This window comes from Ammospiza nelsoni, chromosome 2, assembly GCF_027579445.1.
Source record: "Ammospiza nelsoni isolate bAmmNel1 chromosome 2, bAmmNel1.pri, whole genome shotgun sequence".
Taxonomy (NCBI): Eukaryota; Metazoa; Chordata; class Aves; order Passeriformes; family Passerellidae; genus Ammospiza; species Ammospiza nelsoni.
The window spans coordinates 22,217,571-22,234,661 of NC_080634.1; positions in this window are offsets into that span (position 1 = coordinate 22,217,571).

Genomic DNA, 17,091 nt, shown 5'->3' on the forward strand with positions numbered 1-17,091 from the left:
TTTCAAATTTCTGCTCATGTCAAGAAGAATACTGAGACTACTTAGCAGGGTTGACGCTCTCAGCTGCTTTCCTCTTTCCTACTGCTTCATACTGGATGTGACTTCAAGGCCTCGTTTTGTCATCTGCATTTTGCCGTCATCCAAAGCTGAATATTCCAGGCCTGTGAACACAAAAAGAACTCTTAGTCTTTTGCAAGAACTACCCCTAGGAGGATTTGTGTTCACTTTGATCTCTACAGTGTTTCAGAAAAAAGGAGATTGTACTCTCTTCTTGTGTACTCTCTTCTTGTGCTCTCATTTCCATCTCTCTGCCTTGCATGCCCTAGTTAATCTACCGGCGTGACTCATTTGGCATCATCTCACGGTGCAAATTCTGCATAGTTTCATGTCCTTACAAATGCCAGTTGCCAAGGAGCCTATCTAACCATTCAAGGGGCAAAGAATTGTAGGGCTGGCAAGTTCAGGTGCTGAAACTGTAAGTCATGCCATATCAAAGTGACAGAGCAAATCAATTGATCTAGGACTTTCAGCTGGACACCTCTGAGAACAGCAGCTTGTCAGCAATGACACAGCCATCTTCCTAGCTGTATTCCAGAAAGAGGAAAGGGACACCCTCAATGGCTAATATGTTTGGCATGAGAAAACAGCAAGAAATGTACCGCAAAATACTTGAGTCAGATCAAGTGCGTTTCTCTAGTGAGAATTTTGCACTTGTTCTTTCTTGTCTGTGCCTTTACTTTTCACAGAAGACAGGGGAGCATTTCATTAGTACTGTTCTTTTGTTTTCTTTTGTTGGCCTCCCTCTTTCCACCTGCACTTAACAAATTTGCCTTTCTTTACTGGCTTCTCTTTCTTTACTTCTACAAGTTGACATGAGGTCATCCAACCTTATCATCAATGTTCTCAGACAGTGGAGAGAAGTAGAAGGTACAGCTAAATGGATAAAACAAACCCACAAAAATAGACAGGTTTTGACAGTCTTCTGTGAGAACATTAGGACACAAGATGTCTTTGAACTGAGTAATGCTCTATTGATTTAACTTTTAGTCCACTGGTTACTATTATTACACGTGTTTGGCCTTTAGTACAGAGCCTTGGAACTAATCCAGGCCAATACTTTGGCTAATTTTCTTTTATTTCTAGTGAGGACTTTGTTTCTTAAGGAATAGTCCAGAGAAAGAGCGTCCACGGTACAGTTACGGGTCATAAATTCTGGTACAGTTTGTGCTGGTAATAGGTCTAGGAAAGAAAGATTTGACATCTTTTTTGACTTTCAAATGGAACCATGATTTGAAAAACCTAAGAGTTGCGGTTCCCCCCCCACCCCACACCCCAAGTACTTCTCTTTGCAATGTTACTCAGGGATTACACATAAAAGCCCACCCTGTAAAATACGGTGCAGATACTTTGCAAGAAGTGCAGCTTAGCAGCTAGAGATGATAACGTGGCTTAAATAACATTGCTTCTGCAGTGATGGAAACTCTGTCTACGCAGACATACTCAACAAAGGTTACGATGGCTTAGCTCCTGTGCTCAAGTTAAGGTGCATTTTAGAACTTCCCAAGAAGGTGAATTCAACCTCCTTCATTGCTCTCTGCTGGAGTCCCAAGAGAATTTCAGTCTGCTTTTTGTCATTTACAGCTGTCACTGCTTAGCTCTTGAACATGAGACTCCCTCATGACTGATGCAAGTTGTCTAGTTAAGAGCGGGTGAAAGACATGGTCTTGCTCTAGAAGGAGATGAGAAGGTTTCTGCAGTCTTTGTCATCTCTACTGCTTGTGATTTCTAGACAAAACCAGTGGGAAGTTTTCTGAAGGCAGTCCAGAAGCTGGCAATATGGACAGCTTACAGCCCAACACTTGCTGCAGTGCAACCATGGTGACACCAGAAAGGACTTCAAAAATTTAAAAGGGCAAACAAAGCAGTTGGAAGGAAAAGAACATGAACCATTATTCCATTTTTCTAATCTAGCTTTCTTTCAATCATCATTTTCGTGCAGTTTCGCGGCTTGCGTTGGTATCCCTCCAAAGGAATCTGAGACAGAGTAAGCTTTTTAATGGAGTAGACGTGAGAAACGCAGACCAAGTTGCCTTTTTTGCCATCAAATACCAGTTATGCTTGAACTACCCTTTGCTTAAGGTGCTTAGCTTACACTAAGAATTGATTAAGCACATTTTGATGTGAGCAAATTTTACTGTCATGACTGAGTAAAATTTGCTGTCACTCAGATTTTTACTGTCGTCTGAATAGCAATGTTTGTGTCGAAATAGTATTTTGTCTCCTGTATCTGCAGCAGGTAAGCCTTTTGCTGTCAGCAGTGCTGCTTAACCTTTGATGTCATATCCCTCTTCATATCCATCTTCTGCTTAAGGCTTATTAATCTACTTTAGAATTGGCACGTGGAAGAAAACTACTTTTCCTTTTTGAAAGCTAATGTCATTTGACCTACTTACAGCAAATAATTCATTAATTGCAAGTCCCCAGCTAGCATCTTTTCGGCATATTCTAACCTTCTAAAGAAGTAACAAAAGCACTCTCCAATACTTGACTTTCTTAAGCACACAAAATGCTTCCCTCCTTTGCAGTTGGCATCTCTAAAATGAACCACACGTCTGCAGTATTTTAACATGCGCCATATTTAGCCAAGTCATTCATAACAAACAAAAAGCAGTCCCTTCAATTCAGAAATAGTTTTCAATTGTTCTTGAATATACAAAACATACCCTTACCGTACGCATTGCATGCAGATTTAATGGTCGTGAAAGCAAACCCTATGTTTCTCTTGTGATAGAAGGGTTTTCCACAGTTTTCCACAATTGTTCTTGGCACAGTTTTCTACTGATGTGACTGTTAGGAAACTTGAAGGTACTTCTAAGGTACTGTAGGAAGCAGAAAAGGAGGAGAGGTTGTGCCTTATTTCTGGCTTCCTTTGGTTTTCTTTTTGGTTTTCTTCCTCTTGCTCTTTTTCATGTCACCTTTCTAGATATTGTGATTTAGATTGGTAGTTTACTAAGCTGTGTTTTCTGTCGGCAATTCTTGTAAATTCCGAAAGGAACCCAACTGGTGAATAGGCACCTTGTTATGATTTGCTAGCTGCATAGAAAATCTTCCTGCTGCTCTAAAATGCTTTCTTTTATTCGATAGGCATTTTTATCACCATTCAAATGAAAAGAGAACGGTTCCTCTAGCCACTGCTTTTGTATTGGATTCAGTTCAGTGTTCGCTAACGGTGCAAAAAAGTCCTGCTGGAAGAAAGGATCTGCCTAGAAATTGACCAAGACACGTGCTACATGGGTCTTGGAAATGTCTGAAGTTTCTCTACCTTTCTGGCAGTCTGTCTTCACAGCAAGACTTGAGGAGGGCTTTTGCTAGCATTTCTTTGACAGAAAGCAAGAACAAAGCAAGCAAAATGGAGCAGCAAAAGAAGATAGCAGCAAAAGGCACATTATCCCCTCTGTTATTCATGCATCGATGGAGTATACCATCTATGCATACTAATAAATGGGGACTCCAGACAAAGGAGCAAATGCAGATGAATTTCAGGGAAGGAAATTAGTGGAGAGCTAACTGCAGTCCCTCGACTTCACAAGAAATGGTGTCCGGTAATCCCAACCGGAAAGAAATAGAACTCCATTTTCAAATGGGTTGCCATCTATGGTCCTCTCTTCTTCCTGTATGAAGGAACTGTGTTTTGAACCAATCTTCAAGATGGGATGGCTAAAGACCTTAGATGCCTCCAATTTTATTTTATTTTTTTTTCCAGAAGCAACTGTCTCAAAACCTCTTTAAAGCTGACTTTTTCCCTTAAGATGCCATCATTTAAAAGAGCACCTTTTCATTTAACAGGGTATTTCAAACATCATTTACGAATTTAGACTAAAAGTAACACTTTTCCTAGTAGTCTTTCATTTTTTGCAGCTCAGTGCTAACATAGGCAGCAAAGAAGAGAACAGGCCACAGCTCTTTCTGGAGCATCTTGAACAAATGCCCTTGCTTATGTTCTAATCATTCACTTCACCAAAATACCTAATGATGAAGAAAAGGTTGTTTACATGGCAATGAATGGGTGTGATTTCTCAAGCAGAATTTGTATCACGTAGATGATACTTGGCAAAGAGCAAATGAAGGGGTTTTCTTCAGCTCTCAGACTGATGTTACGTGTGGGTAATTAAAAGAAAGGATAACAAGAAGGATATTTTTAACATGTGAATTTAATTACACCCCTACCATGGGCATCTGAATCTTATGAATAGACAGTGTCTGATTTAGAAAAAAAAAAAGAATTTTCACAGTTGAAAGAAATAAATCATAAACCCTTTGCTGATGGAATGTAGCCTATTCATTGGTTGAAATGAAGCAGGTAGACAGGACATATGAAATATTGGTTTTGTGGACCAAACATTTATTTCTAAAGTGATGCTGACAGATGGTGAACTCACCAACTTAGATATTGCCAGTAGACAAGGTTGCATAACTTGCTCCATCAAGTTCTGCCTTGGAATCATCATCCAAGGGGATTTTCCCTGCATCTGTGAAAGTGTGCCTACCTTTTTCACAATATTTTTGCAGCAGCATTGTTAGGTCTGATCAGCTGGTATGGAGGGTGAATTAGCAGCAGCAGCAAGGTGACTGGCCAGGACAATTTGCTTGAATGGATTTTGATCTCCTGGATATTTTGAAGATCTGCTTCAGCCCAGTTTGTCAAACACCACCTTTAAAGGGTGCTAAACAATTGTTCAGGCTGGCTCCTGAAATTCTTTGATATGCAGGATGGTTCCCAGACCAAGGGTGGCACCAGTGCCAAGTCAGGCTGGTTTGATAGTACCAAGTGGCTCCTGCAATCTGCCACGATCACGTGAAGAAATACTTTCTGGTGTCCGTACTGGGCCATATGCTCTTTCTTCTCTCCCTCAACTTCTCCATCACCTCTCATCTGTTTCACATGTGCTATCTTCAAGGTCCACAGGCTACTTTTCACAGAATCTTCAGGCCTGATGCAGTAAGAATGATGAATAGAACAGAGCTGGGATCAATTTTCCAGTTTGGATAAAATGCATTCTGCACACAAATTGAAGGAGAAGGTGCTGCCCCGATGCCCAGAAAAACTTTCACTACTACTAGTGTTCTACGTCAACCGCAACTTAGTCTGAAAGAAAAGCTTTTTCTCTGAGAGCATCTGAGAGGTTTGCATCTAGCACTGATATCTGACATATGCAATTTTGAATAGGAGAGGAAAAAGAAAATGGCAAGAAGTTTTTAATTGTACTGGTTTCAATTTTAATTTCCGTGCGCTTTTTCAAAACTTGTCAGCTCAAATGCCCATCCAGATCTTTTAGTCATCTGTAAGTCAGTATTCATATAAAATGTGCTTCAAATCAAAAGAATTTCAAATTTGCATTCCAAGTTTCTATGCCTACATTTATGATTTCCTACACGTATTAGATGAAAGGAAGGCCTTTTTTACTGTGGGAGTGCTGGAACACTGGAACAGGTTGCCCAGAGAAGTTGTGGGTGTCCCATCCCTGCAAGTATTCAAGGTCAGCTTGGACGGGGCTTGGAGCAGCAACAAAGGAGAAGCTTGATGGTAGAGAAACAAAGTTGGACTATAGAAGAAACTGGGATTGATTGAAGTATAGGAGCAAGTTTTCTCTCAGCTCTTGGGGTAAATTCAAAGTTGTACAAAATGACATTTATCTGTGATTTTCACTACTGTAACAGAAAGGTTCATGAAAACTGTACAGAAGATCGCAAATTTTAAAAGAGATAAGAATTACAGCATAAAATCCATGGGATGGGTTACAAGATGAGACACTCTCTAAGAGAAAATCTCTGTGTTTCAGCACTTCATCATGGTAAGATTTCATGAAGTGCCAAAGAAGGCGGCAAAATATCATTCAGGACATTATTTACTGGAGTTCAGCCTGGCCATTAGTAGGAACTGGGTTTGAACATCATGTAGATACACCACACACACTTGCCCTTCACTGAAAAATGACTGTTTACAACGAAGAAGCAATTGACGATCAAAATTGAAAGCATCTTAAACATGTCAAGTATTTCATTGTAGATGATCTGTGATCCAAATGCTTCTTCCACCTTCGAGAGGGACAGAACAATTCTTCCATATCATGATGGTTTAAAATTGTATCAACCAATGTTTTCTGCTGAAAAGATATCATCTATTTTTTTCCATTTTTCAAAGAAAATATTCCTAGACGTACAACAGGTGAGAACTAAGTAATTTTAAAGAAACAAATGAAATGAAAATATTCTGTAAATAGAATGAAATGAAAAGCTGTGTTTTAAATAGGAGCTAAATATGAAACAGAATTTCTGTACCAGGCATTTGAATTACTGCACCAGCTCTTTTGCCCATCAAGAGAGGCATTGAGCATTTCAGTCTTTTCCAAGGTGTTCATGATCTGCTATGCTGATCTCTGTGTGTGCCTAGGTGTGTGTGGAAGGGGGGACATGTGAAGGGGACTGTGTATGTTTGCTTAACAATTGTTATGGTAGATTCATGCCTCAGCTCCACATTTTGTTTTAGAAAGGTCACACAGAGTGGATATGAAGTTTACTATCAACAAGAGATCAATTCCCAAATCATCCATTTGACTCTACCTTATAAATCATGTGCTTTGTTGCATATTTTATCAAATCGACTTTCAAGCCAGATGGAGGAAGGAGGATGTGGGAATCCCTCCACCATCTTGCAACTTTTATGCAAGTAGGTTTTCAAGAAAATCATCATTTCTCTTGGAAATACGTCTGGAACAGGCATGATGGTAGTGTCAACCTGTTGGAGTTTCTGTTGCTGGGAGAAGTTGTACAAAAGGATTGGTTTTTACATTGACCAGTTACTGAATCAAGCGCAGGAATACCTTGGAAATTCAACTGGGGCTTCCTTTTCCCAGCAGACTACTTCTAGAACGAGCTTGTCCACTGAAGCTGACTCTTTTGCTCTCTTTTTGTTTCTTTCCTATTTTCTTGGCTTCTTTGCCACTATCTAGACAATTTTGGAACTTTTCTCCCAACTAAAATGGTTTCAATAGTCTGATTGTGATCATACATTTTTACCAGGAATTTTTAAAATCTTTCCTCGAGTTAAGAAAGTCAAGGACTTAGGTCTTTTTCTTCCCTTATCAATATTGCAATGCAATTGATAAATAAAGACCAACTCTTTCTTTTTGTTTTTAACCCAAGTAGATAATTCCCATCCATTCATCCATTTGGTGGACCAATAGTTGTCACTTCTTAACAACAGACATTCTGTGACTATGTTGACAGCACTTTGGCTGAAGATCCTAACTGGTCTTAGATACACATAGGGAGAAATTTGCTCAGCCAGTGTCAGTCTTAAGCATGCGTATCAGAAGATCTTTCTAGAGCTGGGAATTTTCCCATGAAAGGGATTCAGTTAGGGAAGAGACACTTGCCCCAGAGTTTTACATTCTTCTTGAACACCGCTTTAGGAACTTAGATCCCATGTCCATTTGGTTCTCTGTCGGCACAGAACTTTGTCATGCCAGTGCTTGAAATGCATCTCGAAGAGAATTCACTAGCACAGAATGAATGAGAGTGGAAGGGGTTGGTGGGGCTAACCAGGCCCAACCGCCCTGCTTAAACCAGGATACCTAGAGCCTCTTGCCCAAGATTCTATCTGGGTGTACTTTGAATGTCTTCAAAGATCCTGGCTCCACAATCTTTCTGGGCAGTCTGTGCCGTGGTTCAGTCAGCCTCACAGTAAAGAATCATTTGCTGATGTTCAAAGGCAATCTCCTGTATTTCAGTGTGTGCCCACTGCCTCTTGTCTTTTCACTCAGCATCACTGAAAAGACACTGGTTCTCTCCCCTTTGCACTATTGCTTCCGGTATGTATGTGTGCTGCCATGTAGAGATATGTCAAAAACCTCCCTGAAGCCCAGGCAGACAATATTCCCTTCATCTACCAGTCAAGTGGATTCATCAGAGGAGTTTAAACAGATGTTCAGCATGAAATTCCCCTGGAAAACCATGCTAACGACATTATTTTGTCGTCTATCATGTGCCCGGCATGGTTATCTAGGAAGAGCTGCTTCGTCAACTTCCTGGGGATAAAAAAGAAGCTGGCTGGTTTGTACTTTTCCGAGTCCTCCTCATTGCCTTTTTTGAAGATGGGAGTCATTTGCTTTCAGCCAGTCCTTAGCCTCTCTTGTCGTCTACATCTTAGCAGAAAGCTTTTCCACTATGTCTGGCTAGGAAAAACTGTGCCAGCACAGAAAACAGCTCCCATCGTGTTCTAGACGTTCCACGGAGGTCTGCCAAGTGTTTGGAAGGAAGCAAAGAAAAGTTGTCCAAAACAGCTTCCAGTGGAATGTTCATGTGATTGGAAAAGTCAGGAGAGTGCGAAGGTACTGTTTTCTATTAGTTGGCAAGCTGCGCACACAATCCCAGTGTTGTACAGCTTCCTTCTGCGCCTTTCCGAAGCTGCCGCTCTCTCCGGCTCCCGGAGGCGAAGAAGCGGCTTCTTCGCGCAAAGACGATTGTGCCGCTCGCAGGGCTCTCCTTAGCGCCGCTTCTGCCGAAAGACGCCTGGGAGCGGCGCTTAGCTCCGGAGAGCATCGTACCTTGGTCTTTAGCCTCTCTTGTCGTCTACCTCTTAGCAGAAAGCTTTTCCACTATGTCTGGCTAGGAAAAACTGTGCCAGCACAGAAAACATCTCCCATCGTGTTCTAGACGTTCCACGGAGGTCTGCCAAGTGTTTGGAAGGAAGCAAAGAAAAGTTGTCCAAAACAGCTTCCAGTGGAATGTTCATGTGATTGGAAAAGTCAGGAGAGTGCGAAGGTACTGTTTTCTATTAGTTGGCAAGCTGCGCACACAATCCCAGTGTTGTACAGCTTCCTTCTGCGCCTTTCCGAAGCTGCCGCTCTCTCCGGCTCCCGGAGGCGAAGAAGCGGCTTCTTCGTGCAAAGACGATTGTGCCGCTCGCAGGGCTCTCCTTAGCGCGGCTTCTGCCGAAAGACGCCCCGGAGCGGCTGTTAGCTCTGGGGGGCTCCTACCTTCCAATTCAACTCTTAGGCTTTGCAAACCAAATGATATACTTGCAGCAGTAGGGCGGGACTTTGATCTCGACTTTCCCCTTTTAGAGAGAATCTAATGAAAAAGTTTCACCGGAATCAGAGCAGGCTGTAAAACAAGAAAAGTGTCATGAAAATAAGCCAGCCTTATCCTCTTAGTCTTACTTGTTGTGATTGGCCAAGAATGAAATGTGTCAACTCGGTGTTCTTGGGTATCACATCAGTAACATGTACTTCAGCTGCTGTACTTCTCTCCTCAAGTTAAGAACAGAATCCAAGGAATTGTGACTCCATGGTCTCAATTCACCCTATGGTGCCGAAAGGTGCCGGAAAAGGAATGGAAGGTGCACGGGTCAATTAACTTGAATGGCCTATGTAAATCAGCAGCCACTGATTTCCTGAAGGCTTCAACAGGTGAGTTGCCTATGTTTTTCTTGGAATTGTTTTAACCTTTGGTCATGTTTTTCTTGGGATTCTTTTACCCTTTCGCCATTAGTTCCGCCTTTGCTCTCAAGCCTTTGCTGACATTTCCAATATCTCGGTAGCCTGAAAAAGTGTTGTCTTTATTGATCCCATCGTTATTCCCTTCCAAGGGTTGTTTGCCTCAAGTCTCAGTTTTGCTGGTTTTCTGCTAGTTGATTGTCAGAGGGCAGCAGGTGTTTTGTAAGAGCAAGTACACAATGCCATAGCTTGCTTTTCTTTTGATTGGCCTGTCTAGAAAATGGAATGACTGAACATCTCTGAGAGGCTTTTCTCTCCCCATTAGGTTTCACTAATGGGAAGGAGGGCAGATGCAAATCGTCTACCTAAAGTCTTGGCACAGAAGAAAGTAGTGGTTTGCTGCTGCATAGAGCTAGAAGCTTACAAAAGGAAGGCCTTGGGCTGAGGCCCATTACTTTGGCTAAGTAGAAAAGGACTGTGGCAAGGTGAGGCAGCTGAATTCGAGGTAGATCAACAAGTTCTAGAAGCGTCGTGTGTTCACAGCGTGGTGCATGGTGGTTGGTTGAATTGTGTTTGTTATGGCTTAAAGCTATGGAACTGATAAAGGCCTGAGTGTTTCAAAAGCCTGGTTGTTGCAAGAAAGCAGCTCTCCTTTGCATCTGCCTGGGGACTCTGCATCACCACGGACCCTCACTGCCACTTTGCCAAGGAGATGATCAGTAGGAATGTTGCAGAGCTGCTGTGTGCATCTGAATGGAATGGCAGAGAGTGAAGCACTGGACATTTCTGGCTTTAGTACAATGCTGCTGCATTGGTGCCAGTTTAGTTGGTTTTCCATCAGTGGCCTTTCTGTCTAGAAGTACACTGCCCAGAGTCTTTCTAGCATTTGATGCCATTTCCTTCCTGTTGTTTTCACACCTTCCTTCAGTTGAAAGGATGATACAACCTTTACATTTTGAAGATCCCCGTTAGGAAACACTATGCCAGAGGAGTCATCGCTCCGCTCCCTTTTCTTCTGCCTCCTTTGTCATTTTCAGAGACTCATTTCAAATTTCTGCTCATGTCAAGAAGAATACTGAGACTACTTAGCAGGGTTGACGCTCTCAGCTGCTTTCCTCTTTCCTACTGCTTCATACTGGATGTGACTTCAAGGCCTCGTTTTGTCATCTGCATTTTGCCGTCATCCAAAGCTGAATATTCCAGGCCTGTGAACACAAAAAGAACTCTTAGTCTTTTGCAAGAACTACCCCTAGGAGGATTTGTGTTCACTTTGATCTCTACAGTGTTTCAGAAAAAAGGAGATTGTACTCTCTTCTTGTGTACTCTCTTCTTGTGCTCTCATTTCCATCTCTCTGCCTTGCATGCCCTAGTTAATCTACCGGCGTGACTCATTTGGCATCATCTCACGGTGCAAATTCTGCATAGTTTCATGTCCTTACAAATGCCAGTTGCCAAGGAGCCTATCTAACCATTCAAGGGGCAAAGAATTGTAGGGCTGGCAAGTTCAGGTGCTGAAACTGTAAGTCATGCCATATCAAAGTGACAGAGCAAATCAATTGATCTAGGACTTTCAGCTGGACACCTCTGAGAACAGCAGCTTGTCAGCAATGACACAGCCATCTTCCTAGCTGTATTCCAGAAAGAGGAAAGGGACACCCTCAATGGCTAATATGTTTGGCATGAGAAAACAGCAAGAAATGTACCGCAAAATACTTAAATCAGATCAAGTGCGTTTCTCTAGTGAGAATTTTGCACTTGTTCTTTCTTGTCTGTGCCTTTACTTTTCACAGAAGACAGGGGAGCATTTCATTAGTACTGTTCTTTTGTTTTCTTTTGTTGGCCTCCCTCTTTCCACCTGCACTTAACAAATTTGCCTTTCTTTACTGGCTTCTCTTTCTTTACTTCTACAAGTTGACATGAGGTCATCCAACCTTATCATCAATGTTCTCAGACAGTGGAGAGAAGTAGAAGGTACAGCTAAATGGATAAAAGAAACCCACAAAAATAGACAGGTTTTGACAGTCTTCTGTGAGAACATTAGGACACAAGATGTCTTTGAACTGAGTAATGCTCTATTGATTTAACTTTTAGTCCACTGGTTACTATTATTACACGTGTTTGGCCTTTAGTACAGAGCCTTGGAACTAATCCAGGCCAATACTTTGGCTAATTTTCTTTTATTTCTAGTGAGGACTTTGTTTCTTAAGGAATAGTCCAGAGAAAGAGCGTCCACGGTACAGTTACGGGTCATAAATTCTGGTACAGTTTGTGCTGGTAATAGGTCTAGGAAAGAAAGGTTTGACATCTTTTTTGACTTTCAAATGGAACCATGATTTGAAAAACCTAAGAGTTGCGGTTCCCCCCCCCACCCCACACCCCAAGTACTTCTCTTTGCAATGTTACTCAGGGATTACACATAAAAGCCCACCCTGTAAAATACGGTGCAGATACTTTGCAAGAAGTGCAGCTTAGCAGCTAGAGATGATAACGTGGCTTAAATAACATTGCTTCTGCAGTGATGGAAACTCTGTCTACGCAGACATACTCAACAAAGGTTACGATGGCTTAGCTCCTGTGCTCAAGTTAAGGTGCATTTTAGAACTTCCCAAGAAGGTGAATTCAACCTCCTTCATTGCTCTCTGCTGGAGTCCCAAGAGAATTTCAGTCTGCTTTTTGTCATTTACAGCTGTCACTGCTTAGCTCTTGAACATGAGACTCCCTCATGACTGATGCAAGTTGTCTAGTTAAGAGCGGGTGAAAGACATGGTCTTGCTCTAGAAGGAGATGAGAAGGTTTCTGCAGTCTTTGTCATCTCTACTGCTTGTGATTTCTAGACAAAACCAGTGGGAAGTTTTCTGAAGGCAGTCCAGAAGCTGGCAATATGGACAGCTTACAGCCCAACACTTGCTGCAGTGCAACCATGGTGACACCAGAAAGGACTTCAAAAATTTAAAAGGGCAAACAAAGCAGTTGGAAGGAAAAGAACATGAACCATTATTCCATTTTTCTAATCTAGCTTTCTTTCAATCATCATTTTCGTGCAGTTTCGCGGCTTGCGTTGGTATCCCTCCAAAGGAATCTGAGACAGAGTAAGCTTTTTAATGGAGTAGACGTGAGAAACGCAGACCAAGTTGCCTTTTTTGCCATCAAATACCAGTTATGCTTGAACTACCCTTTGCTTAAGGTGCTTAGCTTACACTAAGAATTGATTAAGCACATTTTGATGTGAGCAAATTTTACTGTCATGACTGAGTAAAATTTGCTGTCACTCAGAATTTTACTGTCGTCTGAATAGCAATGTTTGTGTCGAAATAGTATTTTGTCTCCTGTATCTGCAGCAGGTAAGCCTTTTGCTGTCAGCAGTGCTGCTTAACCTTTGATGTCATATCCCTCTTCATATCCATCTTCTGCTTAAGGCTTATTAATCTACTTTAGAATTGGCACGTGGAAGAAAACTACTTTTCCTTTTTGAAAGCTAATGTCATTTGACCTACTTACAGCAAATAATTCATTAATTGCAAGTCCCCAGCTAGCATCTTTTCGGCATATTCTAACCTTCTAAAGAAGTAACAAAAGCACTCTCCAATACTTGACTTTCTTAAGCACACAAAATGCTTCCCTCCTTTGCAGTTGGCATCTCTAAAATGAACCACACGTCTGCAGTATTTTAACATGCGCCATATTTAGCCAAGTCATTCATAACAAACAAAAAGCAGTCCCTTCAATTCAGAAATAGTTTTCACTTGTTCTTGAATATACAAAACATACCCTTACCGTACGCATTGCATGCAGATTTAATGGTCGTGAAAGCAAACCCTATGTTTCTCTTGTGATAGAAGGGTTTTCCACAGTTTTCCACAATTGTTCTTGGCACAGTTTTCTACTGATGTGACTGTTAGGAAACTTGAAGGTACTTCTAAGGTACTGTAGGAAGCAGAAAAGGAGGAGAGGTTGTGCCTTATTTCTGGCTTCCTTTGGTTTTCTTTTTGGTTTTCTTCCTCTTGCTCTTTTTCATGTCACCTTTCTAGATATTGTGATTTAGATTGGTAGTTTACTAAGCTGTGTTTTCTGTCGGCAATTCTTGTAAATTCTGAAAGGAACCCAACTGGTGAATAGGCACCTTGTTATGATTTGCTAGCTGCATAGAAAATCTTCCTGCTGCTCTAAAATGCTTTCTTTTATTTGATAGGCATTTTTATCACCATTCAAATGAAAAGAGAACGGTTCCTCTAGCCACTGCTTTTGTATTGGATTCAGTTCAGTGTTCGCTAACGGTGCAAAAAAGTCCTGCTGGAAGAAAGGATCTGCCTAGAAATTGACCAAGACACGTGCTACATGGGTCTTGGAAATGTCTGAAGTTTCTCTACCTTTCTGGCAGTCTGTCTTCACAGCAAGACTTGAGGAGGGCTTTTGCTAGCATTTCTTTGACAGAAAGCAAGAACAAAGCAAGCAAAATGGAGCAGCAAAAGAAGATAGCAGCAAAAGGCACATTATCCCCTCTGTTATTCATGCATCGATGGAGTATACCATCTATGCATACTAATAAATGGGGACTCCAGACAAAGGAGCAAATGCAGATGAATTTCAGGGAAGGAAATTAGTGGAGAGCTAACTGCAGTCCCTCGACTTCACAAGAAATGGTGTCCGGTAATCCCAACCGGAAAGAAATAGAACTCCATTTTCAAATGGGTTGCCATCTATGGTCCTCTCTTCTTCCTGTATGAAGGAACTGTGTTTTGAACCAATCTTCAAGATGGGATGGCTAAAGACCTTAGATGCCTCCAATTTTATTTTATTTTTTTTTCCAGAAGCAACTGTCTCAAAACCTCTTTAAAGCTGACTTTTTCCCTTAAGATGCCATCATTTAAAAGAGCACCTTTTCATTTAACAGGGTATTTCAAACATCATTTACGAATTTAGACTAAAAGTAACACTTTTCCTAGTAGTCTTTCATTTTTTGCAGCTCAGTGCTAACATAGGCAGCAAAGAAGAGAACAGGCCACAGCTCTTTCTGGAGCATCTTGAACAAATGCCCTTGCTTATGTTCTAATCATTCACTTCACCAAAATACCTAATGATGAAGAAAAGGTTGTTTACATGGCAATGAATGGGTGTGATTTCTCAAGCAGAATTTGTATCACGTAGATGATACTTGGCAAAGAGCAAATGAAGGGGTTTTCTTCAGCTCTCAGACTGATGTTACGTGTGGGTAATTAAAAGAAAGGATAACAAGAAGGATATTTTTAACATGTGAATTTAATTACACCCCTACCATGGGCATCTGAATCTTATGAATAGACAGTGTCTGATTTAGAAAAAAAAAAAGAATTTTCACAGTTGAAAGAAATAAATCATAAACCCTTTGCTGATGGAATGTAGCCTATTCATTGGTTGAAATGAAGCAGGTAGACAGGACATATGAAATATTGGTTTTGTGGACCAAACATTTATTTCTAAAGTGATGCTGACAGATGGTGAACTCACCAACTTAGATATTGCCAGTAGACAAGGTTGCATAACTTGCTCCATCAAGTTCTGCCTTGGAATCATCATCCAAGGGGATTTTCCCTGCATCTGTGAAAGTGTGCCTACCTTTTTCACAATATTTTTGCAGCAGCATTGTTAGGCCTGATCAGCTGGTATGGAGGGTGAATTAGCAGCAGCAGCAAGGTGACTGGCCAGGACAATTTGCTTGAATGGATTTTGATCTCCTGGATATTTTGAAGATCTGCTTCAGCCTGGTTTGTCAAACACCACCTTTAAAGGGTGCTAAACAATTGTTCAGGCTGGCTCCTGAAATTCTTTGATATGCAGGATGGTTCCCAGACCAAGGGTGGCACCAGTGCCAAGTCAGGCTGGTTTGATAGTACCAAGTGGCTCCTGCAATCTGCCACGATCACGTGAAGAAATACTTTCTGGTGTCCGTACTGGGCCATATGCTCTTTCTTCTCTCCCTCAACTTCTCCATCACCTCTCATCTGTTTCACATGTGCTATCTTCAAGGTCCACAGGCTACTTTTCACAGAATCTTCAGGCCTGATGCAGTAAGAATGATGAATAGAACAGAGCTGGGATCAATTTTCCAGTTTGGATAAAATGCATTCTGCACACAAATTGAAGGAGAAGGTGCTGCCCCGATGCCCAGAAAAACTATTCACTACTACTAGTGTTCTACGTCAACCGCAACTTAGTCTGAAAGAAAAGCTTTTTCTCTGAGAGCATCTGAGAGGTTTGCATCTAGCACTGATATCTGACATATGCAATTTTGAATAGGAGAGGAACAAGAAAATGGCAAGAAGTTTTTAATTGTGCTGGTTTCAATTTTAATTTCCGTGCGCTTTTTCAAAACTTGTCAGCTCAAATGCCCATCCAGATCTTTTAGTCATCTGTAAGTCAGTATTCATATAAAATGTGCTTCAAATCAAAAGAATTTCAAATTTGCATTCCAAGTTTCTATGCCTACATTTATGATTTCCTACACGTATTAGATGAAAGGAAGGCCTTTTTTACTGTGGGAGTGCTGGAACACTGGAACAGGTTGCCCAGAGAAGTTGTGGGTGTCCCATCCCTGCAAGTATTCAAGGTCAGCTTGGACGGGGCTTGGAGCAGCAACAAAGGAGAAGCTTGATGGTAGAGAAACAAAGTTGGACTATAGAAGAAACTGGGATTGATTGAAGTATAGGAGCAAGTTTTCTCTCAGCTCTTGGGGTAAATTCAAAGTTGTACAAAATGACATTTATCTGTGATTTTCACTACTGTAACAGAAAGGTTCATGAAAACTGTACAGAAGATCGCAAATTTTAAAAGAGATAAGAATTACAGCATAAAATCCATGGGATGGGTTACAAGATGAGACACTCTCTAAGAGAAAATCTCTGTGTTTCAGCACTTCATCATGGTAAGATTTCATGAAGTGCCAAAGAAGGCGGCAAAATATCATTCAGGACATTATTTACTGGAGTTCAGCCTGGCCATTAGTAGGAACTGGGTTTGACCATCATGTAGATACACCACACACACTTTCCCTTCACTGAAAAATTACTGTTTACAACGAAGAAGCAATTGACGATCAAAATTGAAAGCATCTTAAACATGTCAAGTATTTCATTGTAGATGATCTGTGATCCAAATGCTTCTTCCACCTTCGAGAGGGACAGAACAATTCTTCCATATCATGATGGTTTAAAATTGTATCAACCAATGTTTTCTGCTGAATACCAGAATACCATATCATCTATTTTTTTCCATTTTTCAAAGAAAATATTCCTAGACGTACAACAGGTGAGAACTAAGTAATTTTAAAGAAACAAATGAAATGAAAATATTCTGTAAATAGAATGAAATGAAAAGCTGTGTTTTAAATAGGAGCTAAATATGAAACAGAATTTCTGTACCAGGCATTTGAATTACTGCACCAGCTCTTTTGCCCATCAAGAGAGGCATTGAGCATTTCAGTCTTTTCCAAGGTGTTCATGATCTGCTATGCTGATCTCTGTGTGTGCCTAGGTGTGTGTGGAAGGGGGGACATGTGAAGGGGACTGTGTATGTTTGCTTAACAATTGTTATGGTAGATTCATGCCTCAGCTCCACATTT